Source organism: Pongo abelii, chromosome 13, assembly GCF_028885655.2.
Source record: "Pongo abelii isolate AG06213 chromosome 13, NHGRI_mPonAbe1-v2.0_pri, whole genome shotgun sequence".
NCBI lineage: Eukaryota > Metazoa > Chordata > Mammalia > Primates > Hominidae > Pongo > Pongo abelii.
The window spans coordinates 44,201,862-44,228,752 of NC_071998.2; the positions used below are offsets into that span (position 1 = coordinate 44,201,862).

Consider the following 26,891-nt stretch of genomic DNA (forward strand, 5'->3'; position numbering starts at 1 on the left):
CCGATCCCAGGGCAGTGTCTAGGGATGAATGTTCACAGCTCCTCAAGCCCCAGTGGGCGTGTGCTACCATGTGCTCTTTTAGTTTAGCTGTCTATAGGCGACTTGTGTTAACCAGCTCAATTAGACCCTCTACCTTGTCGAAAGGACAGAGGGCTCTCTTTATCCCAGAGTTCTTGCCTTGGCGTACTGGAAGAACTGGATCACACCTGGGTTTGGAGAATGAGTGCAAGGTTTTATTGAGTGGAGGTAGCTCTCAGCAGATGGGGGAAGGTGGAAGGGGATGGAGTGGGAAGGTTTTCCCCTGGAATCGGGCTGCTCAGTGGCCCGAGCTGTCTTCTGACTGCCCCGCCCAACTCTGCTTCATTCCCCTGGTGGACGGCTTGCCCGCGTGCAGGTGCCTGTCTGGGCATTCCTCTTGACATCCAGCCACCCACGTGTTCCTCCACTGATGTGCTCCTCTATACGTCCAGCCACCTGTGTATCTGCCGGCTAGGGTCTCCGGGTTTTTATAGGCCCAGGATGGGGGTGTGGCAGGCCAGGGTAGTCTTGGGAAATGCAACGTTTGGGCAGGAAAATAAAAATGCCTGTCTTCACCTAGGTCCATGGGCACAGGCCCCCGGGGTGGAGCCCTAGCCAGGGACCACGCCCTCCTCTACCCAGCACTTCCCTGGCGTATCATTTAAAGGGACCCTCCGTATCATTTAAAGGGGCCACACCCTGCCCTTCCCAGCACTTCCCTTCCATATCAATACCCACCCACTGCAGCATCCTTTTATCTCTAACTTCACTGTGAGGTGGCTACTGTAGGACGTTGAAAACTTTTGGCTGGAGTGGCCATTTTGTCTTTTGGCCATGCTTGAGATCTTTTTCAAAGACTCAGAAAAGTATCCGTTCCTTCTAAAACATTGTCGTCTATTCCTGATTCATGCCAGAGAAACAGAATTTTCAAACACAAGTAAAAAAGTACATTGGAATGACTTCATGCCTGGGTTCCTGATTGTTCTCTCAGATGACATCCTACGACTGTCTCACCACACATTATTTTTTGAATAATTTTCTCTAACCTAAGTATCTCTGGCAACCAAATTTTAGTAACTTCCCCAAGGCAACCTGAGGTTTGGAAACCAAGGGGGCCGTTCCAAGTCTTTTGTGGACTGAGGCATGCAACCACAGAGCTAAGGTCAGACCCCATTAAGATGAGGGGAGGGGTCGAGAGAGAGCGGAGGAGTGGAGAGAGCTTCATGCCTTTCCATTGTACTGGAATTTAACTGGAATGACTGAAGGCAATTTCTTTTTAAAATCCTTCCCCCCTGTCACCTCATTAACACCTCCAATGAAAGGCAGCTGTGAGACTGTTAACTCTTTGCTTGCACATTCTTGAAAGTGCTATTGGCTGGGATCTCTGGTCCTTGTGAGAAGATACCCTGCTGTCACCAATCTGGGCATCTGTAGCTTGAAATCAGGGTTTTTCCAAGATTCATATTTATACCCCAATAGTGTGCCGTTCTATAGAGTGAGACGTGCATTTCTGCCAGGTTTTGCATATTTTGAGCTACTACTCCATAAGCTGCAGTATGTTGGGTTTTTTGGAACTTGGCTGCCTCAAATTCTTTTTGGAAATAAAATGAGAGCGTATGTGAACATTCATTAATGTATTCAGTCACTCATTTACCCACTCACACATTTAATAAATCACATTGGATGTGTGCCTGCTGTATGCCAGGCAACATGTCAACCTAAGGGGTGTAAAGGAGAGTAAGAAGTTGTCCCTTCCCTCAAGGAGTTTACTATTTAAAGTGGGTTTCAATAATTATTCTAATATAATGTGATAAAATGATGATAAAAGTTACTGTGGGAGCAAAACGGGAGAGACAGTAAAGCAGAGTAGGCTAAGGGGGGTCAGGGAAGACAGAAAAGCAATATTTGAGCTATTTTGAAGAGTAAGTAGGAGTTAGCTATATGGAGAAGAGCTGAGATGGAAAAGCTGTAGGTGCCAAGATAGGAGGGGATGATTTTGGCAATTGCTGTTGAGGACCATCTCTGTGTGAAGTGTAGTGAATGCTGGTGAGATGGGTGCTCTAGTGTGTGACCCACTCTGCAGCTTGGAGATTGTAACACACAACCTTCCAGCTGCTGGGAGTGATGATGGCTGTGAAATCTCTGCTTACTTTCTCTTTTAGAAATTGCCCTCAACCAAAGGGAGCTGCCTTGTCTAAGTTTACACACCTTCCCCTGGGACAGTATACATCCAAAATATAAAGGTACAAAGACCTCTTCCCCTTAATTTAAGGCAGAAAATTCTGAATATTCATCCCATTTCAAGAGATGTCGGTAAGGTCTTCTGAAGCCTCTGACGCAACTGGACCATAGCTCAACTTCTCCTTCTGAGATTCTCGGTTACACCTTTGACTGTTGTTGTGCCCTGGCAGATGGTGCAAGAAGGGATCATAAGGCTCAGAGAGGCAGGCATGCTCAAATGGAAATACTCTGTAAGGCTGGGAAACCTGCTGGCTAATATCTTCATCAGGATGACCTGGTGGATACCCCTTTTACTTAAGTGATCAGGAATACGTTGATGAGACAGGCTCCAACATCACAGAGAAACTCAGCAGTGACTGATGGTAGGCGATGCTGTTAGAAAACTGAGTAGACTGATAACAATGAGAGTAACAGAATTCCAAGAAATAGAGGTCAGGTGGTGACCCTTGACTATTAGAGGCAAAGATATTTTTTATAATGAGAGGCAAGGTTGAAGTGTTAGCTTGGTTGGGAGCTAAGTTAATAGAATGGGAGTAACATTTTACAAGAAGAGTAAATATCTTTATTTCACATGTGAAAGCCTCCATAAAGCATCCATCAAGGAAGAAGCAACAAATAACTAAATAGGCGGAAGGACTTTAGCAGTTGACATGATAAATCTTTTGTTTGAGTGCTCGTTTTCCCTGCGACTCCGAGCTCTTATTTCCAACACAGTGCTGGCATAATGGAGACAAAAATGGAATTGAGAGATGGTTAATAGACTACAGTGGCCCTGGGGGCAAAATAAATGGGGTGAGGGGCAACAAGAGCTTACTCAGTTTACACAATCAAAAGAAATCAAGGATGGATGATCAAAAGGCTGAACACAGCAGCCAATCCCCTTGCCCAGTCTGTAGATCTCAGATAGTTTCTGAACCTGAAATCCTGAAAGAGATGCCGGATCTCCAACAGAAGCTGAAAGCAGAGGAAACGATCAATTTTGGTTAAAGTATGAATCAGCTCAACCTGTGGGTACAAGTCAAAAAGGGATCAGAGCTGCATTACAGTCCCATTCAGGGATAACCTTTATGGGGATAGTAGTAAGAGAAGACTCTGTCAATGAGTGGAGATTCTAACAGCACACCTAGACAAGCACTTTGTGTGAAAATAGAGAAAAACTCATGGGTAGTAGTGAATACCTTCATTGGTTGATCAGGGGCCAAGAAGAAGAAATATTAGAAGATGTGAAACAAAATGATCTGGAGAAGAGGCATATGTAAAAACTTACAGGAGTGAGTAAAAAGAGTAAATATCATTATTTCACATGTGAAAGCCTCCATAAAGCATCCATCAAGGAAGAAGCAATAAAAACTAAATAGAAGGATTTCAGCAGTTGACATTAGCTAGCTCTCTCTTCAGCCACCCAGTGCTGGCATAATGGAGTAGTTATGATGGCAAGGAAGAGGCTTTTCATGGATCCAATATCATGGACTCTTACTCACCAAGGCTGACCTAGCTACTTTTGTTGGCTAATCTCTAATGTGTCAGCAACCCCAATCAATGCTCAGCTGCTGACATAGTACCTTCCCTTATGTAGATCAGTTACTGAGTGTTGGCAAGTTGATTACATTAGAACTCTTCCACCCTGGGAGAAGCAACTATTCATGTTGATTGGAATCATCACATATTTTTGTATATTTGTGTATGAATTTGACTTATGCAGGGTCTTTGTCATCATTAGGGTATATGGTACACCAACAAAGAATCCTATATAATACCAAGACTTTTTTTTGGCAAATGAAGTGTTGTAGTGGGCATATGGCCATGGAATCCATTGATCCTGCCACCAACCCCAGAAGTTGCCAACCTAATTGACTTATCGATTGGCTTAGTCGGAGTGGGCACCAATTTGGAGATGATACCTAGTGAGAATGTGGCCCCATCCTATACGATGTGGTATCTACTCTACATCAATGATGATTTAATGTTTTGTTAACAATAGAAAGAATACATCGGTCCAGGAACAGAAGAGTAGAAGCAAAAGGGAATTCTCTTACTGTCACTCTTAGTGACCCACTTGGGAAATTTGCATTTTCTCCCTGCACAACTCTGTGATCAGTGTGTTTACAATTTCCGGTTTTCAAGAACCAGCACTTTCACTGGAGGATATAACAAAAGTTCCATTATTAGGCAAGAATTGCCATCTGGTCACTTAGGCTTGATTATGCCAATAAACCAATAGGCAAAAAAGGAGTCACCATTCTGCCATGGATACTTGACCCTGATCATCAGGTGGAGGTAGGGCTGCTGTTATTTTAGGGGTGAAGAGAACTGTATATTTTGCACCCACGTAATTCATGGAATATTTCTTGGTACTCCCCTGCCAAGGCACAAGTACTACAGCAAAAGCCTAACAACAGCCTGGAGACCAGGGCTTGGATCTTTTAGGATTGAAGTTCTGAGTCATCCCACTATGTAAGCAATGGAGATCAACAGAGGTGTTTGCAGAGAGTGAGAGGAATTTAGATAAGGTGATAGAGGAGGGAATGATGTGAATCAGTTTCAACCACTGACACCAGCAGCAGTGTAGGGGCTGAAGTTTGTGTTTCCTTGAGGAAAGAGGTCAACCAGAATCCACAATTTGCTGTTTCAGGAATGTATTATTATACGAACCAAGTGGATCTGAGGAGTTCAAGGTGTAAACTGAAGTGGCTGTGGTGCTGTGGTGTGTCACCCAAATCCCCTTTTGGGCTGAGGAACTCATCCCTAACTGCTGGATATATTGATGGCTCTAGGCTCTCAACTGAGCCCCTAATTAGGTATTTCTCTTAGCCAAAGACAGTGTCCTCACTCATATTTCCTCTCCTCCCCAAGGCCATCTGTATATAATGACTGGTCACTACAGAGGTATGACTGTTTGGCCTTCTTGCCTCAACAAATCTGAAGGGCCATTTCAAATCCAAAACTTCCTCTAGGGTCATCTGTGTCCTCTGTTACCACTTCATGTGGTTTAAATTCTCCCTCTGCCAAATCCTACTGTCCTTATCCATGATACTAAGGAGGGCACTCGCTACTAAACCACCTGCATGCATATGTATCAAAGTCTCAGAGACTGATTGCTAGGGAACCCCACCTATGACAAAAGGGTATGTGTGAGTTGGGGCAAAGCCTAAGCTGGTGTATCAAACAGACCTAAGCATTAAACAGCTTTCATAAGAGAGAATGCCATTTCTCTCTAATGCAACAGTCCAGATGGTTTAGGCTCACAGGCAACTCTGCTCCATGAGGTTATTCAAGAACCCAGGCTCCTTTTTCCTCATTGATCCGCTTCTTCCTTGAGTGTTACCTCATTTTATTGATTGAAGTTTTCCCATTATGTTCCCACCTATGGGAAGAGGAAAAGATCATAGGAGGAGAAAATGTCCATTGCTCTAAAGCTCACCCTTTTGGCTCACACTGGGATAACTTAGTCCTAGATATAGAGGATATTAGAAAATACAGTCTCTTAACTTACGCACCTAGCCTCAACTCTGTTATTACAGAAGAAGGAGAACAGATTTTGATGGGCAACACTTCCAGCCAAGCAGAGGAGGCTAAGGTAGAAAGCAGGACTCACTTCATGTATAAACAGTGCTAAGCTAGGATGTTGAAATATTCTTCTGAAAATTGTGGGGAGCCGTTGAGTAGGGCAGGAATTAAATAGTGAATCATTTATAAGAGAGAATATTACTGTGAGGCCAGCCAAGCAACGATATGACTTTTTGGGTGGAAATGCTGTTTTGTCACAGTATCTTCCATAACAGATGTGATCTCTAGTTTGAAAATGGGCAATGTTTCTGATCTCTGTTTTCTCCTCACAAAGAGAAAAGATCTCAGGGAAAAAATGAATGCTGTTCCTTCCAAAAAAACTATGGCTGAGTTGTTCTCAACCTTTCCTTGAAAGAAGAATTATCAGAGTAGTCTCCTCCTTCCCACTCCCCAAAATGCAGGGACGGGGCCTCAGGATGAGACTTTGTGTGTTACAAAAAGTAGAACACCATCTAGTAATATTGACTGCAATAGTAATTGTGTTTTTTGCATTGTTGGAAGTTTCCATTTGACATTGGAATACATTCTTCAATAAATGTGGTTATGTTATACATCATTTTAATGGGCATTTTTTTCTATATTTTTCTTGCTAATGACTTATTACTTGCTGTTTATTTTATGTTTATTTTAGACTATGGCAATGATGTTAGACAGAAAGCAAATTTGAGAAATTTTCTTATTTGAGTTCAAAACGGGTAGTAAATCAGTGAAGACAACTTACAACGTCAACAATGCATTTAGCCCAGGAGCTGCTTACGAATGTACAATGCAGTGGTGGTTCAAGAAGTTTTGTAAAGGAGGTTGGGCATGGTGTCTCACACCTGTAATCCCAGCACTTTGGGAGGCTGAGGCAGGTGGATCACTTGGGGCCAGGAGTTCAAGACCAGCCTGGCCAACATGGCAAAAACCCATCTTTAATAAAAATGCAAAAATTAGCTGGACATGACTGTGCGCACCTGCAATCCCAGCCTCTTGGGAATCTGAGGCAAGAGAATCATTTGAACCCAGGAGGCGGAGGTTGCAGTGAGCCGAGATCAGGCCACTGCACTCAGGCCTGGGTGACAGAGCAAGACACTGTCTCAAAAACAAACAAACAAAAAGTTTTGCAAAGGATACAAGAGCCTTGAAGATGAGTAGCATGGTGGCTGGCCATCCGAAGTTGACAACGACCACTTGAGAGCAATCATCGAAGCTGATCTTCCTTTTATTTTTATTATTATTATTATACTTTAAGTTTTAGGGTACATGTGTACAAAGTGCAGGTTTGTTACATATGTATACATGTGCCATGTTGGTGTGCTGCACCCATTAACTCGTCATTTAGCATTAGGTATATCACCTAATGCTATCCCTCCCCCCTCCACCCACCCCACAACAGGCCCCGGTGTGTGATGTTCCCCTTCCTGTGTCCATGTGTTCTCATTGTTCAATTCCCACCTATGAGTGAGAACATGCAGTGTTTGTTTTTTTGTCCTTGCGATAGTTTGCTGAGAATGATGGTTTCCAGCTTCATCCATGTCCCTACAAAGGACATGAACTCTTCATTTTTTATGCCTGCATAGTATTCCATGGTGTACATGTGCCACATTTTCTTAATCCAGTCTATTGTTGTTGGACATTTGGGTTGGTTCCAAGTCTTTGCTATTGTGAATAGTGCCGCAATAAACATACATGTGCATGTGTCTTTATAGCAGCATGATTTATAATCCTTTGGGTATATACCCAGTAATGGGATGGCTGGGTCAAATGGTATTTCTAGTTCTAGATCCCTGAGGAATCTCCACACTGACTTCCACAATGGTTGAACTAGCTTACAGTCCCACCAACAGTGTAAAAGTGTTCCTATTTCTCCACATCCTCTCCAGCACCTGTCGTTTCCTAACTTTTTAATGATCGCCATTCTAACTGGTGTGAGATGGTATCTCATTGTGGTTTTGATTTGCATTTCTCTGATGGCCAGTGATGATGAGCATTTCTTCATGTGTTTTTTGGCTGCATAAATGTCTTCTTTTGAGAAGTGCCTGTTCATATCCTTCGCCCACTTTTTGATGGGGTTGTTTGTTTTTTTCTTGTAAATTTGTTTGAGTTCATTGTAGATTCTGGATATTAGCCCTTTGTCAGATGAGTAGGTTGCAAAAATCTTCCCCCATTCTGTAGGTTGCCTGTTCACTCTGATGGTGGTTTCTTTTGCTGTGCAGAAGCTCTTGAGTTTAATTAGATCTCATTTGTCAATTTTGGCTTTTGTGGCCATTGTTTTTGGTGTTTTAGACATGAAGTCCTTGCCCATGCCTATGTCCTGAATGGTATTGCCTAGGTTTTCTTCTAGGGTTTTTATGGTTTTAAGTCTAAATATAAGTCTTTAATCCATCTTGAATTAATTTTTGTATAAGATGTAAGGAAGGGATCCAGTTTCAGCTTTCTCAATATGGCTGGCCAGTTTTCCCAGCACCATTTATTAAATAGGGAATCCTTTCCTCATTGCTTGTTTTTGTCAGGTTTGTCAAAGGTCAGATAGTTGTAGATATGCGACATTATTTATGAGGGTTTTGTTCTGTTCCATTGGTCTGTATCTCTGTTTTGGTATCAGTACCATGCTGTTTTGGTTACTGTAGCCTTGTAGTATAGTTTGAAGTCAGGTAGCGTGATGCCTCCAGCTTTGTTCTTTTTGCTTAGGATCGACTTGGCAATGCAGACTCTTTTTTGATTCCATATGAACTTTAAAGTAGTTTTTTCCAATTCTGTGAAGAAAGTCATTGGTAGCTTGATGGTGATGGCATTGACTCTTTAAATTACCTTGGGCAGTATGGCCATTTTCACGATATTGATTCTTCCTATCCATGAGCATGAAATGTTCTTCCATTTGTTTGTATCCTCTTTTATTTCATTGAGCAGTGGTTTGTAGTTCTCCTTGAAGAGGTCCTTCACATCCCTTGTAAGTTGGATTCCTAGGTATTTGATTCTCTTTGAAGCAATTGTGAATGGGAGTTCACTCATGATTTGGCTCTCTGTTTGTCTGTTATTGGTGTATAAGAATGCTTGTGATTTTTGTACATTGATTTTGTATCCTGAGACTTTGCTGAAGTTGCTTATCAGCTTAAGGAGATTTTGGGCTGACACGATGGGGTTTTCTAGATATACAATCATGTCATCTGCAAACAGGGACAATTTGACTTCCTCTTTTCCTAATTGAATGCCTTTTATTTCCTTCTCCTGCTTGATTGCCCTGGCCAGGACTTCCAACACTATGTTGAACAGGAGTGGTGAGAGAGGGCATCCCTGTCTTGTGCCAGTTTTCAAAGGGAATGCTTACAGTTTTTTTTCATTCAGCATGATATTGGCTGTGGGTTTGTCATAGATAGCTCTTATTATTTTGAGATATGTCCCATCAATACCTAATTAATTGAGAGTTTTTAGCGTGAAGGGTTGTTGAATTTTGTCAAAGGCCTTTTCTGCATCTATTGAGATAATCATGTGGTTTTTGTCATTGGTTCTGTTTATATGCTGGATTACGTTTATTGATTTGTGTATGCTGAACCAGCCTTGCATCCCAAGGTTGAAGCCCACTTGATCATGGTGGATAAGTTTTTGATGTATTGCTGGATTCGGTTTGCCAGTATTTTATTGAGGATTTTTGCATCAATGTTCATCAAGGATATTCGTCTAAAATTCTCGTTTTTTGTTGTGTCTCTGGCAGGTTTTGGCATCAGGATGATGCTGGCCTCATGAAATGAGTTAGGGAGGATTCCCTCTTTTTCTATGGATTGGAATAGTTTCAGAAGGAATGGTACCAGCTCTTCCTTGTACCTCTGGTAGAATTCGGCTGTGAATCCATCTGGTCCTGGACTTTTTTTGGTTGGTAAGCTATTAATTATTGCCTCAATTTCAGAGCCTGTTATTGGTCCATTCAGAGATTCAACTTCTTCCTGGTTTAGTCTTGGGAGGGTGTATGAGTTGAGGAATTTATCCATTTTTTCTAGATTTTCTAGTTTATTTGCATAGAGGTGTTTATAGTATTCTCTGATGGTAGTTTGTATTTCTGTGGGATCAGTGGTGATATCCCCTTTGTCATTTTTTATTGTGTCTATTTGATTCTTCTCTCTTTTCTTCTTTATTAGTCTTGCTAGCAGTCTATCAATTTTGTTGATCTTTTCAAAAAACCAGCTCCTGGATTCATTGATTTTTTGAAGGGTTTTTTTTTGTCTCTATTTCCTTCAGTTCTGCTCTGATCTTAGTTATTTCCTGCCTTCTGCTAGCTTTTGAATGTGTTTGCTCTTGCTTCTCTAGTTTTTTTAATTGTGATGTTAGGGTGTGAATTTTAGATCTTTCCTGCTTTCTCTTGCTATAAATTTCCCTCTACACACTGCTTTGAATGTGTCCCAGAGATTCTGGTATGTTGTGTCTTTGTTCTCGTTGGTTTCAAAGAACGTCTTTATTTCTGCTTTCATTTCGTTATGTACCCAGTAGTCATTCAGGAGCAGGTTGTTCAGTTTCCATGTAGTTGAGTGGTTTTGAGTGAGTTTCTTAATCCTGAGTTCTAGTTTGATTGCACTGTGGTCTGGGAGACAGTTTGTTAATAATTTCTGTTCTTTTACATTTGCTAAGGAGTGCTTTACTTCCAACTATGTGGTCAATTTTGGAATAGGTGTGGTTTGGTGCTGAAAAAAATGTATATTCTGTTGATTTGGGGTGGAGAGTTCTGTAGATGTCTATTAGGTCAGCTTGGTGCAGAGCTGAGTTCAATTCCTGGATATCCTTGTTAACTTTCTGTCTCATTGATCTGTCTAATGTTGACAGTGGGGTATTAAAGTCTCCCATTATTATTGTGTGGGAGTCTAAGTCTCTTTGTAGGTCACTAAGGACTTGCTTTATGAATCTGGGTGCTCCTGTATTTGGTGCATATATATTTAGGATAGTTAGTTCTTCTTGTTGAATTGATCCCTTTACCATTATGTAATGGCCTTCTTTGTCTCTTTGGATCTTTGTTGGTTTAAAGTCTGTTTTATCAGAGAGTAAGATTGCAACCCCTGCCTTTTTTTGTTTTCCATTTGCTTGGTAGATCTTCCTCCATCCCTTTATTTTGAGCCTATGTGTGTCTCTGCACATGAGATGGGTTTCCTGAATACAGCACACTGATGGGTCTTGACTCTTTATCCAATTTGCCAGTCTGTGTCTTTTAATGGGAGCATTTAGCCCATTTACATTTAAGGTTAGTAATGTTATGTGTGAATTTGATCCTGTCATTATGATGTTAGCTGGTTATTTTGCTCATTAGTTGATGCAGTTTCTTCCTAGCCTTGATGGTCTTTACAATTTGGCATGTTTTTGCAGTGGCTGTTAGCGTTTGTTCCTTTCCATGTTTAGCGCTTCCTTCAGGAGCTCTTTTAGGGCAGGCCTGGTGGTGACAAAATCTTTCAGCATTTGCTTGTCTGTAAAGTATTTTATTTCTCCTTCACTTATGAAGCTTAGTTTGGCTGGATATGAAATTCTGGGTTGAAAATTCTTTTCTTTAAGAATGTTGAATATTGGCCCCCACTCTCTTCTGGCTTGTAGAGTTTCTGCTGAGAGATCCGCTGTTAGTCTGATGGGCTTCCCTTTGAGGGTAACCCGACCTTTCTCTCTGGCTGCCCTTAACATTTTTTCCTTCATTTCAACTTTGGTGAATCTGACAATTATGTGTCTTGGAGTTGCTCTTCTCGAGAAGTATCTTTGTGGCATTCTCTGTATTTCCTGAATGTGAATGTTGGCCTGCCTTGCTAGATTGGGGAAGTTCTCCTGGATAATATCCTGCAGAGTGTTTTCCAACTTGGTTCCATTCTCCCCGTCACTTTCAGGTACACCAATCAGATGTAGATTTGGTCTTTTCAGATAGTCCCATATTTCTTGGAGGCTTTGTTCATTTCTTTTTATTCTTTTTTCTCTAAACTTTTCTTCATGCTTCGTTTCATTCGTTTCATCTTCCATCACTGATACCATTTCTTCCAGTTGATTGCATCGGTTACTGAGGCTTGTGCATTCGTCAGGTAGTTCTTGTGCCGTGGTTTTCAGCTCCATCAGGTTCTTTAAGGGCTTCTCTGCATTGGTTATTCTAGTTATCCATTCATCTAATTTTTTTTCCAAATTTTTAACTTCTTTGCCATTGGTTCGAACTTCCTCCTTTAGCTCAGAGTAGTTTGATCTTCTGAGGCCTTCCTCTCTCAACTCGTCAAAGTCATTCTCCATCCAGCTTTGTTCCATTGCTGGTGAGGAGCTGCATTCCTTTGGAGGAGGAGAGGCGCTGTGATTTTTAGAGTTTCCGGTTTTTCTGCTCTGTTTTTTCCCCATCTTTGTGATTTAATCTATTTTGGTCTTTGATGATGGTGATGTACAGATGGGTTTTTGGTGTGGATATCCTTTCTGTTTGTTAGTTTTCCTTTTAACAGTCAGGACCCTCAGCTGCAGGTCTGTTGGAGTTTACTGGAGGTCCACTCCAGGCCCTGTTTGCCTGGGTATCAGCAACGGTGGCTGAAGAACAGCAGATATTGGTGAACCACAAATGCTGCTGCCTGATCATTCCTCTGGAAGTTTTGTCTCAGAGGAGTACCCGGCCATGTGAGGTGTCAATCCGACCCTACTGGGGGGTGCTTCCCAGTTAGGCTACTCGGGGTTCAGGGACCCACTTGAGGAGGGAGTCTGCCCGTTCTCAGATCTCAAGCTGTGTGCTGGGAGAACCACTACTCTCTTCAAAGCTGTCGAAGCTGATCTTCTTACAACTACATGAGAAGCTGCTGAAGAACTCAATATCAGCCATTCTACAGTCATTCAGCATTTGAAGCAAATTGGGAAGGTGAAAAAACTTGATAAATGGGTGCCTTGTGAGCTGAGTGAAGATTAAAAAAAAATTCATCATTTTGAACTGTCATCTTCTCCTATTCTATGGAAAAACAATGAACCATTTCTCGATTGGATTGTGACATGCAACAAAAAGTAGACTTTGTACAACAACCGGTGATGACCAGCTCAGCAGTTGGACTGAGAAGAAGCTCCAAAGCACTTGTCACAGCCAAACTTGCACCAAAAAAAAAAGGTCATGGTCACTGTTTGGGGGTCTGCTGTTGGTCTCATCCACTACAGCTTTCTGAATCTTGACAAAACCATTACATCTGAGACATATGCTCAGCAAATTGATGAGATGCACCAAAAACTGCAATGCCTGCACCTGGCATTGGTCAACAGAAAAGGCCCAATTCTTCTCCACAACAATGCCCAACCACACGTCATACAACCAATGCTTCAAAAGTGGAACGAATTGGGCTATGAAGTTTTGCTTCAACCACATTGAAGGGGTCAAATTCATCTGACCTCTCCCCAACCATCTACCACTTCTTCAAGCACCTCGACAACTTTTTGCAGAGAAAACACTTCTGCAACCAGCAGGATGCAAAAAATGCTTTCTAAGAGTTCATCCAATCCCAAAGCATGGATTTTTATGCTGCAGAAATAAACCTATTTCTTGTTGGCAAAAATGTGTTGACTGTAATTGTTCCTATTTCAATTCAAAGTTGTATTTGAGCCTAGTTATAATGATTTAAAATTCAAGGCCTGAAACCGCAATTATTTTTGCATCAACCTAATACATGCGGGTGTGTAGAAGAAAGAGTGTTGGAGTCATTTGGGTCCAGTCAACAGACTGTGCTTGGCTCAGCCTTGGCTCTGCCTCTAGATTTATGACTTTTCTCAAATTGCTTGGCTTCTCTGGAATTTACTTCTAAATTAGGACATTTGACAAAATAATCTAGAAGTTTCCCTTCAGCTTAAAAGCTTAACTTACTCTGAATAGGTCTTGAAACTGAAGTTTGGAACCAGCTAGAGTTAGAGCCCAAGAAATGTTTGTTGAATTTAATTAAATTTCTGATTTTTATTTTAGCAAAGTAAATCATTGCTTGACCCTCAGCCCACATGGGAAAACCACCCCTAACATTACAGCAGCAGTAACAACAACAAACATCTACGTGAGCTTTCTACAGCCTCTGATGAATTATCTAAGTGAGTAGATGAGCTTGCTTTTTATCTGCCTGTTCCAGATTCAGATTTCACTGAATGATGAGTGAAGGGGAAATTCCAAGAGAAGGCCCCTGCATGGCCCATGGCCTCCTGGAGTCAATCTCATATATCACAAAGGTGGAGAGATAAAGAGGACACAATGGAACATCTAATGTGCTTTTTTCCTCATGGTATTTTGATGTCTATGGGAAAAGAATTATGAGGGATTGCCCATTTAAACTAGAGCACGCCAGGTCTCTCGGGGTTGGCATTCAGTTTGGGCAGTGAAGCACATTCTCAGTTTCACGCAGCTGGCTTGGGAGTGGCAGACACATTTCCACTATTCTGGGCCTGGTTCAGAGAGGAAGATCACTGGTTACTGTCTGTGACTGCAGTAGCTTAGGGAGCTAATGAAGACAGGGTGAGGGGCTGAGGCAGAATGCAATTCACTGAGCTGAAAATTCACCAGAACACTAAGGCTCATATTCGCAAAAAAGAACCACGTGACCTCCTGCAACCACTTCTGACCCTGACCCTTCATTTTCTAGATCTTAAAAAAATAAAGTAGCACCTGCGGGACGCTCAGTCTTGAGTGACTTTAATAAACCCAAGCTGTCGGCTGAAGGGCAAGAATCATATATTTGTGATTAGAATCAATGAGCAGCAAGGCTTGTACACAAACTGGCAATACTTTGATGGCAAATCCTTCCTTTTCAGATATTTTTGAAAGGCTAATTTACTTATAAATTTTAATTTCCCCCAGATTAGTGGTCATGTCAGCACTTAAAATGCTGGCAGGGGGAGAAATCAGTATCACATTTGTCTTTAAAATGGGAGACATAGGACACCTGGCCTCCGTTAATACAGGGACACTGTACAAGAGTAAACTAGGGTACAATACAGTTCTTATTCTGAATTGGAATCCATCTGTACTCTACAGTAGGAAGACAAAAGGGGATTGTTAGCATTTAAGGCACCTTGACACAGTTGTACCGTTTGACTCTTTTATTAATTGCCCCATCTGCTAAGTGAGAGCTCTCTGACACAGGTTGGCGCAGAACTCTTAAAGCCCTTAGTCTGCTTCCTATTGGTTCCACATGTGTTTGTATTTGTTCTCAGTAGGCAGAGATTCCAGAGAGAAAATGAACCGCTGCAGATCGATTGCAGTATCAGTCGTGCAGAAGACATGGTGAAGTGTGCCATTTGATTTTGATCTAATTTTAACCCTTGGGAGACGGTTGCCCTGGTTCCCTTGGCTTTTGTTTGCCTGGGTTTTTGGTTGAAGGCTCAGATGCTAATAGTGGGACAGAGAAGGCAGTACAATGCCCTCATTTTAGGAAATGCAGCATTTCTCCTTTAAGTCATCCAGTCCTCAAAAATCTTTTGTCTCTGTCTCGGACACAGCAATAGAAAAACCAGAAAGCATTAATGTGGGGGAGGTGTGTGTGTGTGTGTGTGTGCGTGCGTGCACGTGTGCCTGTGTGTGTGTGTGTGTTATTGCTGCTGTGAAAAGATATGCTCTGTTTATGTAGCCAATGATAATTCCCAACAAAAGTACATTGACAGTGCAGGCAGTCTGGGCCTAAAATGACAAAAGACAGACCAACCAAACTCAAGAGTTTACTTAGGCAATCATTCTCCCTGGTATGATTTGTCTTTGTCTTTTCCTTTTTATTTTGTTTAAGGAGATTCAATGAGATTGAGCTAAGGATGTGGTGTCTATTTAAGCCTCAGTTTTGCAATTTCCACATTTAGCCTGGATTATGTTACAGCCAACGCATGCTGGGATATTTTTCTATGTACAATTTGGAGATAAAAGAGAGAAACAGGAAAGGCGTGGAGTCTCCACAAAGTTCCTTTATCATGGATTCTGGGGCTAGGGGTTGCATGGTTTTGTGTGTGTGTGTGTGTGTGTATGTGTGTGTGTGAGAGAGAGAGACAGAGAGACAGAGTGACAGAGAGATAGAGTGACAGAGATAGTGAGAGAAGTAGGAAAAGATTAAAAGTCTTGGGCCACCAAACAAAGCTCTTGCCTCTTGATGATGTCCTTTGTCTTCTCACTAAGGATATCTGAGTTCTCTGTTCTGTTTTCTGAAACTTCAGGAACCTAAAACTGGAGATGATGGGGACAGGGCTGAGGCCTGGTCTCACCATACAGTGGAGAGCCTAAGGTTCAGGAATTACTCAGTGCAATGTTTTTGTCAGCCCCTGAAATCACATTTTCTGCCACATGTCCGTCTTTAAGGCTCCACACCCTGCTCTGCTGATACAAGCAGGCCTGTCTCTCTCTTGCCTGTAAAGGAACACTGAATCCCTTGCGACTCTTGGTATTGGGGGCAATAGAAAACATAGTCCAATTGGCTTCCATAACATGTGTTTTATGAGTTCACATAAATGTGTGGGGTAGGGGTGGAGCTGACTTTGGACATGGCTGAATTCAGTGACTCCAAATTTTGTCTGCTCTTCTAAGTCTGGCTTCATTCTCAGGCTCCATATGGTGGCATGATGGCTGAATTAATCCTCTCCAATTTCATGTCCTGGTGGAAAGAGAACCTGTCTTTCTCCTAGTAGCTCAAGAAAATGTCTTAGTGGGTCTGGCTTAGATTGATTTACATGCACAACAATGAATCAATCCCTGTGGCCAGGAGAATGAAATACTCTGTCCAGGTCTAAAAGCATCCTATTCCTAACTGGGGTAGAAGTCAGTCTGAAGTTCATGGGTTAACGTTTGGGAGAAGGTTGTTTCTAAAAGAAAAGTCTGGGTGCTGTTATTAAAAGGAAGAGGGAGCAGAGGCTGGCCATCCAAAGAACAGTCTAAAAATTATCCACTGCAAGAGTCTTATAAGCTCAAAAGAAACAATGTAACCTGGTCAGTTCCATAAAGTCTCTCTCTCTCTCTCTCCTTCTGTGTGTGTGTGTGTATGTGCGTGTGTGTGTGTGTGTGTGTGTGTGAGTGTGTGTATTGGCAAGGACACTGATTAAACACACTGCCTTCAGGGTCAGATATCCTGGGATCATATCCTAATTCTCGAAGTTACTAACTTTTTGAATTTTTTATAAGTTCCTTAAAATTTTGGATTGATTTATATTTATGCTATAAAGATTTAAGGTAGGGTTAACTCAGCATAATATCTAAAGAAACAAGCAATTTATTAATAATCTCATTTGTTTATTCTTGCCTACTCCTGCCATACATAAAAATAACATTTCATGATAATTAAACACTTGCTTATAAACAATTGATGTTTTAAACATCAACTCTTATACAACTCTCAGGATACTAGCTGTCAGCATCAGGTAGTATCTTGAGAGTTGTACAAAATTTTACTTTCCTAAGTTACCCTCTGTGTTTCAGAAGGATGAACTGCTTTTTCTTATTGATATATATTCTCTGCTGTCACAGACTCTTCTTGGGAGAATAGGTTTTGCTTAAGTGTACTTAGAATGACTGTGTCTCTATGAAGGATGAAATGACTTGTCTTTTCAGTGAAAACATCTTTTGCTGCATTAAACTTGTGCCCCACTGCAGGAATCTATTAGTCCACAAAACTTTCACCTTCCCACAAATGTTTCAACAGCTGGGATGCAAAGTCTCACTCAGAGACAAATGTGCACACCACATTTACAGTTTGAAATTCAATCTTCTAGCATCACTTGATTAGAATGAACATTAAGTGCATTGTAATTCTTTTCATTTAAATAGCAGCCCGTAAATTTATACCATAACCCATCCCCTATCCCAATAGCATATTCAAAAAGGTTTTAGTTAATGTCATTTTAACCAGTCGATGTCTAAATATTTACTAAATTTTTCAGGTGCTCAGGGCATGTAGAGTACCCCAGTATTTACAAGGCTGTGCAAGTATACACAAACACACACGCACACACACACACACACACACACAGCAAGTCATACTTTCTTTGTGGCAATTAGGAACATGTTTCTGATTATTTTCTTTAAAAAGTATTTCAAGGCCGGGCGTAGTGGCTCACGTCTGCAATCCCAGCACTTTGGGAGGCCGAGGTGGGCGGATCACAAGGTCAGGAGATCGAGATCATCCTCGCTAACATGGTGAAACCCTGTCTCTACTAAAAATACAAAAAAATTAGCCGGGCGTGGTGGCGGGCACCTGTAGTCCCAGCTGCTCAGGAGGTTGAGGCAGGAGAATGGCGTGAACCCCAGAGGCAGAGGTTGCAGTGAGCCGAGATCGTGCCACTGCACTCCAGCCTGGGTGACGGAGTGAGACTCCGTCTAAAAAAAAAAAAAAAAAAAAAAGTATTTCAATAGGATTCCCTCTGCCTCAAGTACCATCTCCTCTGAGAGCTCATCTCTCTTAATCAATTTGCACAGTGCTTAGCATGTAGTTAAAGCTCAATAAATGTGAGCTACGTTCAACTGATTATAGTTATTATGTGACTTTAATTATTAAACAGTACTGTTGATAATGTTAATTCTACTGGGCTCCTTAGTTTTCTAAACTGGAAACCATTATATGCGGATCTCACCCATATTTGATTAAACCACTCAGGCTATCTCACTGACCTAAAGGGATTGAACATATTATCTGCAGTAAGTTCATCTCTTTTGTGGATGTTTACAAACCTCTTTTCCTGAAAGTTCTATATACTCCAGCTAGCCTACCTTCTAATGAAATATGTATCCTGAGAAATGAACATTGCTCCCTCCAAACTCCTGCTGAGGACACTTCTGCTTTTCCCAAGTTCCTCTTTTCCTCTTTTTACAGTGAATGTATCATTGTCTAACATACCATATCATTTACTTTACTGATTATATTTATTCTTCTATTATTGGCCTCTCCCTGGCAGAATTTAAGTTCCATGAAGGCAGAAGTTTTGTGTCTCTTGTTTGTTGACTGATGCATACCAGGCATCTTGAGCACCATTTCTTTCTGTCCCAAATGACACTTTTTCATTGTACAGGTTTCAGTTGTACAGGTTTATAGTGTTTCTGGGATAAGAGCAACTTTACTCCAAGTAAGAGAAGGATTGGAGTGTTGATCTTGGCCAACCTTTTTTTATGGCCATTCTACTCATACTATGAATTCCTTCCTACTTGGCTGCATTTTGGAATGGGCAACTAGTGTGACTTGGTACTCATGGGGTTCAAACTACACAATGAGAAGACTGCGTAAATTCCCATGATTCAAAGACTCCCTGATGTGTTGGTTGGCTAAGGGGAGGAGTGGGAACTGAATACATAAAAGGGAAAATACTATAGTGTTTTGAATTATCCAGGCTAAAAAGTTCTTTCATTTTTGGACATCGTCTTTGTCTCCTGTACCTGGGGAGAACCAAATCCTCTGATGCTTCCTTCCCAGAATTTTCCTGCACCAATTACCAATTTATCTGCTGAGTTGAATGTGACAAAAACTCCAAAATTATGGTAGCTTCATCAAGATAATATTATAGTTCACTTTTTAATAAAAATAATGCAAAGGTAGAAGGATCGGCATGGTGGCACCATGGGGTCATCAGGGATGCAGGCATCTTTCAACACTACTGTATCTAATGTGTGGTTCTTATCTTCCTGATCCAGGGTGGTGGCGGAGGATGTGCCTTTATGTCTGTATTTCAGGCTGGAAGTGCTATGAAAGTACAGGGAAATGAGGCAAAAATGCTCCTGTCTAACACTGTTGCTATAATTTAATTGCCAGAACTTAGTCTGATGGCTATTGCTATCTACAAGGGAGGTCTGGAAATGTAGCTTTTATTCCTGATGGCCCATGTCATCAGAAAATGTTGAGGCTTTTTTTCTTTTTCGTTTTTGGCACAAAATCCAGTCATTTAATAACAAATGCTCCCCCCACCCTCACCCCATCACAGCACCCTGAGAATCATGGGTCCAACTGTGTGGGAGGGGACTGTGGAAAGCCAGGGTGGATGGGGGCAGCAGGTAAGGGGTTGGGTGGGCCTCTGCACCTCCTGTCACTGGCTCCTGGGAGCACAGAATCAGGCTGGGCACAGAGGCTTCTTCTTTGCCTAGGCACCAGCAGGGCAGCTCCATCCAAGAGAGGCCAGGGCTGCCCACCGGCCCAGTCAGAGAGCATGAGGGGTCAGGGCTGGCTGGAGAAAGGAGGAGGAGAGAAGCGACTATTTCCATCACACTTAGGTCCTCTGGCCTGCTTCTGCCACATCCAGCTGCCAGGAACTGGCCTCAGCCCTGTGAGGGGCCACCGGCACTCACTCCAGCCTTGCCTTCTTGGCCTTCTTCTCAGACCTCACCACCTCATCGTGGGCTTTCTGCTTTTCCGCCAGCTTGTTGGCCTCTCAGATTTTTCGCCTCTTGCCAAACATGATCTTCTGGTACACGTACTTCTCCCACTTCTTCATCATTATAATGGCCAGGTGCTTGACCTCGCTCTCCTCCTCCTGGGCTAGCCACTGCTCATCCTCCAGCTTCAAGGTGCCTGTCTTCCCCTTCATTCTCTGCTCCTCCAGGGCTTCCAGCTGGGCCTCTTCCTCCTTTTTTTGAACAAGCCTCTGCATCTTCCTCCTCCTCCTCTTCATTTTCTCCCCCTTCATCACCATCATTTTCATTGTCGTCGTCCTCTTCCTCCTCCTCTTCTGATGCATTCAGGATTCCTGGGTCCTCTCCCTGCTGCAGAGCCAGCAGCCTCAGTTTTTCAGGTGGGAGGTAATCTCCTTCCTTCTCAGTCACAAAAGGTGAAAGGTGTGGGGGCAGCTGCACCCCAGGGAAGTACTCTGCCATGGGGAGGAGAAGCCTAGCATTCACCGAGTCAAACACCCACTGGGGCTGCACATAGCTCCTGCCAATGATGGAGGTCTGCTGCCCAGGCCAGTCGACAATCTGGTGGGTGATGCGGGAGTCCGTGATGTCATAGGTGGCCCCGATGCACAAAGACTTGTCCCAGGACACTTCCCCCCAAAAACTGATGACAAAGGCCAGGGCCTCACGGGGCACCTCTCAGTTCAGGAAGAACTTTAGGCCCTCAGAAAGCTTCTTGTGCTTCTCCTGCACCTCCAGCTCCTTCCTGCAGTCTTCCTCCTGTGCTGACATCTCCCCATTGGTGGGAAACTCATCCACCTTGGGCTCCTCCTCTGTGGCAGGCACCACTATGAGGGCCAGGCTGGCACTGAGGGCAGCCATTTTCTCCATGGAGCTCTCAGAGTCCAACGCATGGGTGCCCTCACTGGCCTTTGCCTCTTCTTGGGCCTGACCCTCAAGCTTCAGTGGGTAGTGGAGGTTGAGCCACTGGTAGAGGCGGAAGTTGACGAAGCCCAGCAGGGTGCTGTAGAACTCGGTGAAGGTGGCCATGACCCTGTAGTCCATGTCTGTTGGGTGGTCATGGGAGAAGGCATAAGTGGTGATTCACATGATGGGCTGTCCCGAGACCTTGACCTGGTAGTAAATGCCTTTGATGGACAGGAAGACCTTGTGGCAGGGCACTAGCAGCGATGATGTAGTGCATGAACTCCACGGTGAATGGTCTGCACATGGCCCTTGCCAGTCCGTGGGAAGGTGGAAAAAAGGAAGCACATGGAGAGGGTATTGTCCAGGTCCCGCAGGGCATCAATGAACATAGGGTACCATTCCTTGATGATGTGTTCAAGTCTGTAGTTGGGCTTATTGTCCTTTAGATGCTCTACAGTGTTTCCACTTGCTCTTCCCATAGGCCTTCAGGAGCTTCCGGACTAACACCTTGTATTCCCAGAACTTGTTGATGATAGATTCATGGAGGAGAAACCCTATGTCTTTGATAAGGTAAAAAGTTTGGGCTGCTGTAGAACCTTTGTTAACCTTCTTCTTGTGTTTGGGTTCATGGGGATAAATGCCCTTCAGAAGGCACAGCCGCCTAAAGTCAGCCAGGCTCAGCTGGAGCTTCTTCCAGGCTTTGTTCTGGGTGATGTAGTTGGTGGCTGAGCCTTGTTCATACTTCTTCTTCCCAAGGCCTCCCATGGCTCCACATTGAGGAGCCGACTAGAGCTGCATGGACAGACAGCGCCACTTCCTCCCAACGAGGTTTTTATTACTAACAGAGAGAGAAATTAGTAGGCGGGAAAGTTGCCTTCTCAATTCAAACCACCTTTATGATACTCAGTAACTAAAACCCAAGTTGTTATAATTACTAAGTACCTCAACTTTCTTCTCTGAAAGTTTAGAATGCCAACTTCATTGTTTAGAGTAGTATTCTCTTCATTTCTTTCTCTAGCTCAAATACTTTAAATAGCTCCCAATTAATAACTGGAAATTTTTCAATTTCACTAGTGGTGTCATATGATAGAAAGAATCAAGCTTAGAAAAAACTACCATCAGAGTGAACAGGCAACCTAGAGAATGGGAGAAAATCTTCGCAACCTACTCATCTGACAAAGGGCTAATATCCAGAATCTACCATGAACTCAAACAAATTTACAAGAAAAAAACAAACAACCCCATCAGAAAGTGGGTGAAGGATATGAACAGGCACTTCTCAAAAGAAGACATTTATGCAGCCAAAAAACACATGAAAAAATGCTCATCATCACTGGCCATCAGAGAAATGCAAATCAAAACCACAATGAGATACCATCTCACACCAGTTAGAATGGCGATCATTCAAAAGTCAGGAAACAACAGGTGCTGGAGAGGATGTGGAGAAATGGGAACACACTTTTACACTGTTGGTGGGACTGTAAACTAGTTCAACCATTGTGGAAGTCAGTGTGGAGATTCCTCAGGGATCTAGAACTAGAAATACCATTTGACCCAGCCATCCCATTACTGGGTATATACCCAAAGGACTATAAAACATGCTGCTATAAAGACACATGCACACGTATGTTTACTGTGGCACTATTCACAATAGCAAAGACTTGGAACCAACCCAAATGTCCAACAATGATAGACTGGATTAAGAAAATGTGGCACATATACACCATGGAATACTATGCAGGCATAAAAAATGAAGAGTTCATGTCCTTTGTAGGGACATGGATGAAACTGGAAACCATCATTCTCAGCAAACTATCGCAAGGACAAAAAACCAAACACCAGATGTTCTCACTCATAGGTGGGAATTGAACAATGAGAACACATGGACACAGGAAGGGGAACATCACACACCGGGGACTGTTGTGGGGTGGGTGGAGGGGGGAGGGATAGCATTAGGAGATATACCTAATGCTAAATGACGAGTTAATGGGTGCAGCACACCAACATGGCACATGTATACATATGTAACAAACCTGTACATTGTGCACATGGTGCACATGTACCCTAAACTTTAAAGTATAATAATAATAAAAAAAAAGGAAACAACAGGTGCAGGAGAGGTTGTGGAGAAATAGGACCACTTTTACACTGTTGGTGGGACTGTAAACTAGTTCAACCATTGTGGAAGACAGTGTGGTGATTCCTCAGGGATCTAGAACTAAAAATACCATTTGACCCAGCCATCCCATTACTGGGTATATACCCAAAGGATTATAAATCATGCTGCTATAAAAAAAAAAAGAAATACCTGAAAATAAGAATGATGACTTCTCATGATCCTGGGTGTTGGCTGGGTGTTTCCTCTGCCAGTCTCACCCAGTCTTACTGCTGCAGCTGCAATTAGCTGGAGGGATGGTCAACTGGAAAATCCCAGATGGATGTAAGTGCCCCTCATCTCTGGCAGTATCTGCTGGCTCTTGGCTGCAGCACTGAGGTTCTCCTTCATGTGGCCTCTCATCCTCCAGGAGTCTAGGCCAGCTGCTTTGTGCTCACAGGGCTGCTGCATTCCCAGTTGACAAAAACCGATGTTGCAAGGTGCCTTAGGTCCTAGCCTTGGCATCCATGCTACTCCTGACACATTTCTATCACAAGTCCAGTCCTGAGTCAAGGGTTGGAGAAATAATCTACATTTGTGTTTGGGATAAGAGGCAAAGCATATTGAAAAGGGGAATGCTTTCTAGGACAGGAAATTGTGGCCATTTTTTGGTAATTCACACTGGTAGCTACAGGATTTTGGACAAACCACGTAACATGGCTGAAATATCAATTTCCTCATCTGGAAAATAGGGATGGTAATTACCCTGAGAGTGTTTCAGAAATAGATGATGTCAGGCTTATAAAGTGCCTAGAGTAAAATGACATTTAGTCAATATTAATTCTACCTTATTCAAGGTTCTCCCAGATCCTGCCATACATCGTCCTGACTCTGTGTGGACCCTGCACTCCAGCTAATCTCTTCATGGTCCTCTGAAGCTACCACTGAGGTTCCCACTTAGTGCTTCTGCCATTCTCTTTAAATGAAATGTTTTTCCTTCCCTTCTTAGTCTAAAAAACTTTATCCATACTTTAGCATATGACGTCATTTCCTTAATCAATCTTTGCCTCCTCTGGTCACCATGATTTCTTTGTTGTCTAGATTCTAGCAGCCCTTGTAACTTATGCCACAATCTCACTCTTCGATTATATGGGTTCCTGTGACTTTTGCATTGCCTTATGGGGTTATTTTCATATTAATACTCTTTACCATTTTAACTGCGTGTCACCAACTATACTGTGAACTTCTAAAGGATGGAGAATGTAAAGAAGAATGGTGAAACAGAAAGAGACTTGAAGGATTAGTCATATGACCCCAGTTTAATCTTTAATGCTTACTAGCTGAATAAACATGAGCCAATCACTTAACTTTTCTGAACTTTAGTTCCAGAATCATTAAAATAATAAAATTTGGAGCCTGCTTAGTGTTGTTGCAAGGATCAGGTAAGGGCACAGATAGAAAAGTTTGAGTGCTGTAAAGTATCACATATATATATTTGGCCTGTTGTGGTATGTTTAATGAAAAATCATTGCATAAATATTAAATATAATAAATGTAAAACACAGGAAACTAGATTTATTGAGTTTATTGGTACAGGAACATAGACGTTCTTTTAATTTACACCCCCTTCCCTCCCCAAGGAACCAGAATACCACAGTTTTGGCATCATCAATTTAATGGGTTCAAGCTGAATGACTCCATCATGTCCAATTATAATTCCAGTTCTCATTATAGTCTAGCAAGAGAGAAAACCTAAGTGGAGGTCAAATATTATTCTAAAATCTTTCTGCTGCAAAGTTTCTTTTAGAGAAAATATTCTGGAGAAGCCTAAATTTTGGTCAACTGTTTCATAAGTTGGGTGTTAGTGTGGTTACAATTGAGTTAACTTAAGTACAACAGGAGGAACTTTGTTTTATATACAGCACTACATGAAGGCCTCTCATCATGGTTCAAATAGTTTAAATCCACTGGATTAGAGTGACGTTAGAATTGCAAGAATGTAACTTGTCTAGCTTCTGTGCAAAACTGTATAAGCAGACCCTCAAGAGTTGCCCATGTATATTAGTTTAAAGTATTTCCAGGGATAAAGAGCCATGAATTTCAGTATCTATCACATTTATGTTCGAGAAGGTTGTTTTACTGTTGAACAACAAACTCATTGCAATTTGATATATGTTTGTCTTGTTTTGTCCTAAATGGAGGTGGTGAACAGCTGGTCAATATCATTTTTGTGACAATTTGAATTTGTTGATAAATTGTCCCTCAATTCTTCTTTCATCCCAGCTTTCTTAACCTTTCAAGAGAGGTCCTGTTTTACTTTCTCAAAATCATTTTTATTGTTATTTTCAGGGCTCAGAGCATTCAGGCCTCAAACTAGACAGAAATCTCAAGTGACACTCAGTGTTCATAATGACATTGCTTCTTGTTTTTCCTTTGTAATACTGATTGTAATGTGTCTTAGCATTAAATATTTTACTGTTGATTGAAATTCATTTCATGGACTGTAGCATATCATTCTCTTTAAAAAATGGCTCCATAATGTCTTTCTTTACTTATTTTAGAAGTAATGCATGTTCCTTGTTTCATATGGGCGTATATAAGTAAGTACACAAGAGAGAAGTAAAATTGCACACAATCCCTCTATTCACGGATAGCCCCCGTTGAAGTTTTGGCTTCACAGTCTTCAGGGCTGAACAGACAAGCTTTTTCTTCTCCTCTGGCAGGGATATTCTCTTTGAGCCATGGTCTTCTGTCCCATAAGACTTTCTGTAATCTGAGTTAGACAGCCATGGCTCTTTGAAGGGCGGACTGACAAGGAATCATGAATTATTAAGAACAAAAAGAGGCTGGCCATGGTGGCTCACACCTGTAATCCCAGCACTTTGCAACAGTTTGGGAGGCTGAGCGGGGCGGATTGCTGGAACCTAAGAGTTCAAGACCAGCCTGGGCAACATGGCAAAACCCTGTCTCTACTGAAAATAGAAACATTAGCAGGGCGTGGTTGCACGCTGTAGCTCTAGCTGCTCAGGAGACTGAGATGGGATGATCACTTGAGCCCGGGAGGTGGAGGCTGCAGTGAGCCAAGATCATACCACTGCACTTTAGCCTGGGCCACAGAGCGAGACCCTGTCTCAAATGAAACAAACAAAAAAGTAATAAATTAGCCAGGCATGGTGGTGCATGCCTGTAGTCTCAGCTACTTAGGAGGCTGAATTGGGAGGATCTCTTGGTCCAGGAGTTCCAGGCTGCAGTGAGCTGTGATCGCACCACTGCACTTCAGCGTGGGGGACAGAGAAAGACTCTGTCTCTAAAAAAAAAAAAAAAAGATATTCTGCAAATGTGTTGGAAAACTAATATTGTCTCTGCTGAGGATCACGTAAGTATTTAATTAGGATGTATGTATATACATATGTATATATATCGTATACAATTCTTAGAAATGTGTCTGGGGCCACAGTAGGAGCTGAATACATGTTAACTGTTATTATTCCAGTTGCACTAGCTATCCTTTTTTTTTTTTTTATTGCTATCATTGTTGTCTTTGTCATCATCATCACTAAAGGCATCCTGTAGGCTGGGCCTAGTTGAAGACCCTGGTTCATTATAGTGTCTCATTTCTCTCCAGGACCTCATGGTTTGGTAGGAGTGACAGACACATAATTTTATAAATTGCAGTCTTCAGCATATCTAAAACAAAACAAAATGAAAAACCCAAATAAATAACCTATAAGCTCCTTAGCTTCCCTTAAATGCAAACTTCCAGGCTCAGCTAATTAG

General features: G+C 42.2%; 1 pseudogene; it reads right to left on the reverse strand.

Annotated features, from left to right (window-relative positions):
• Positions 1 to 20,046: 20,046 nt before the first annotated feature.
• On the reverse strand, positions 20,047 to 21,784 carry LOC100461142 (pescadillo homolog; annotated as a pseudogene).
• Between the last annotated feature and the right edge of the window lie 5,107 nt (positions 21,785 to 26,891).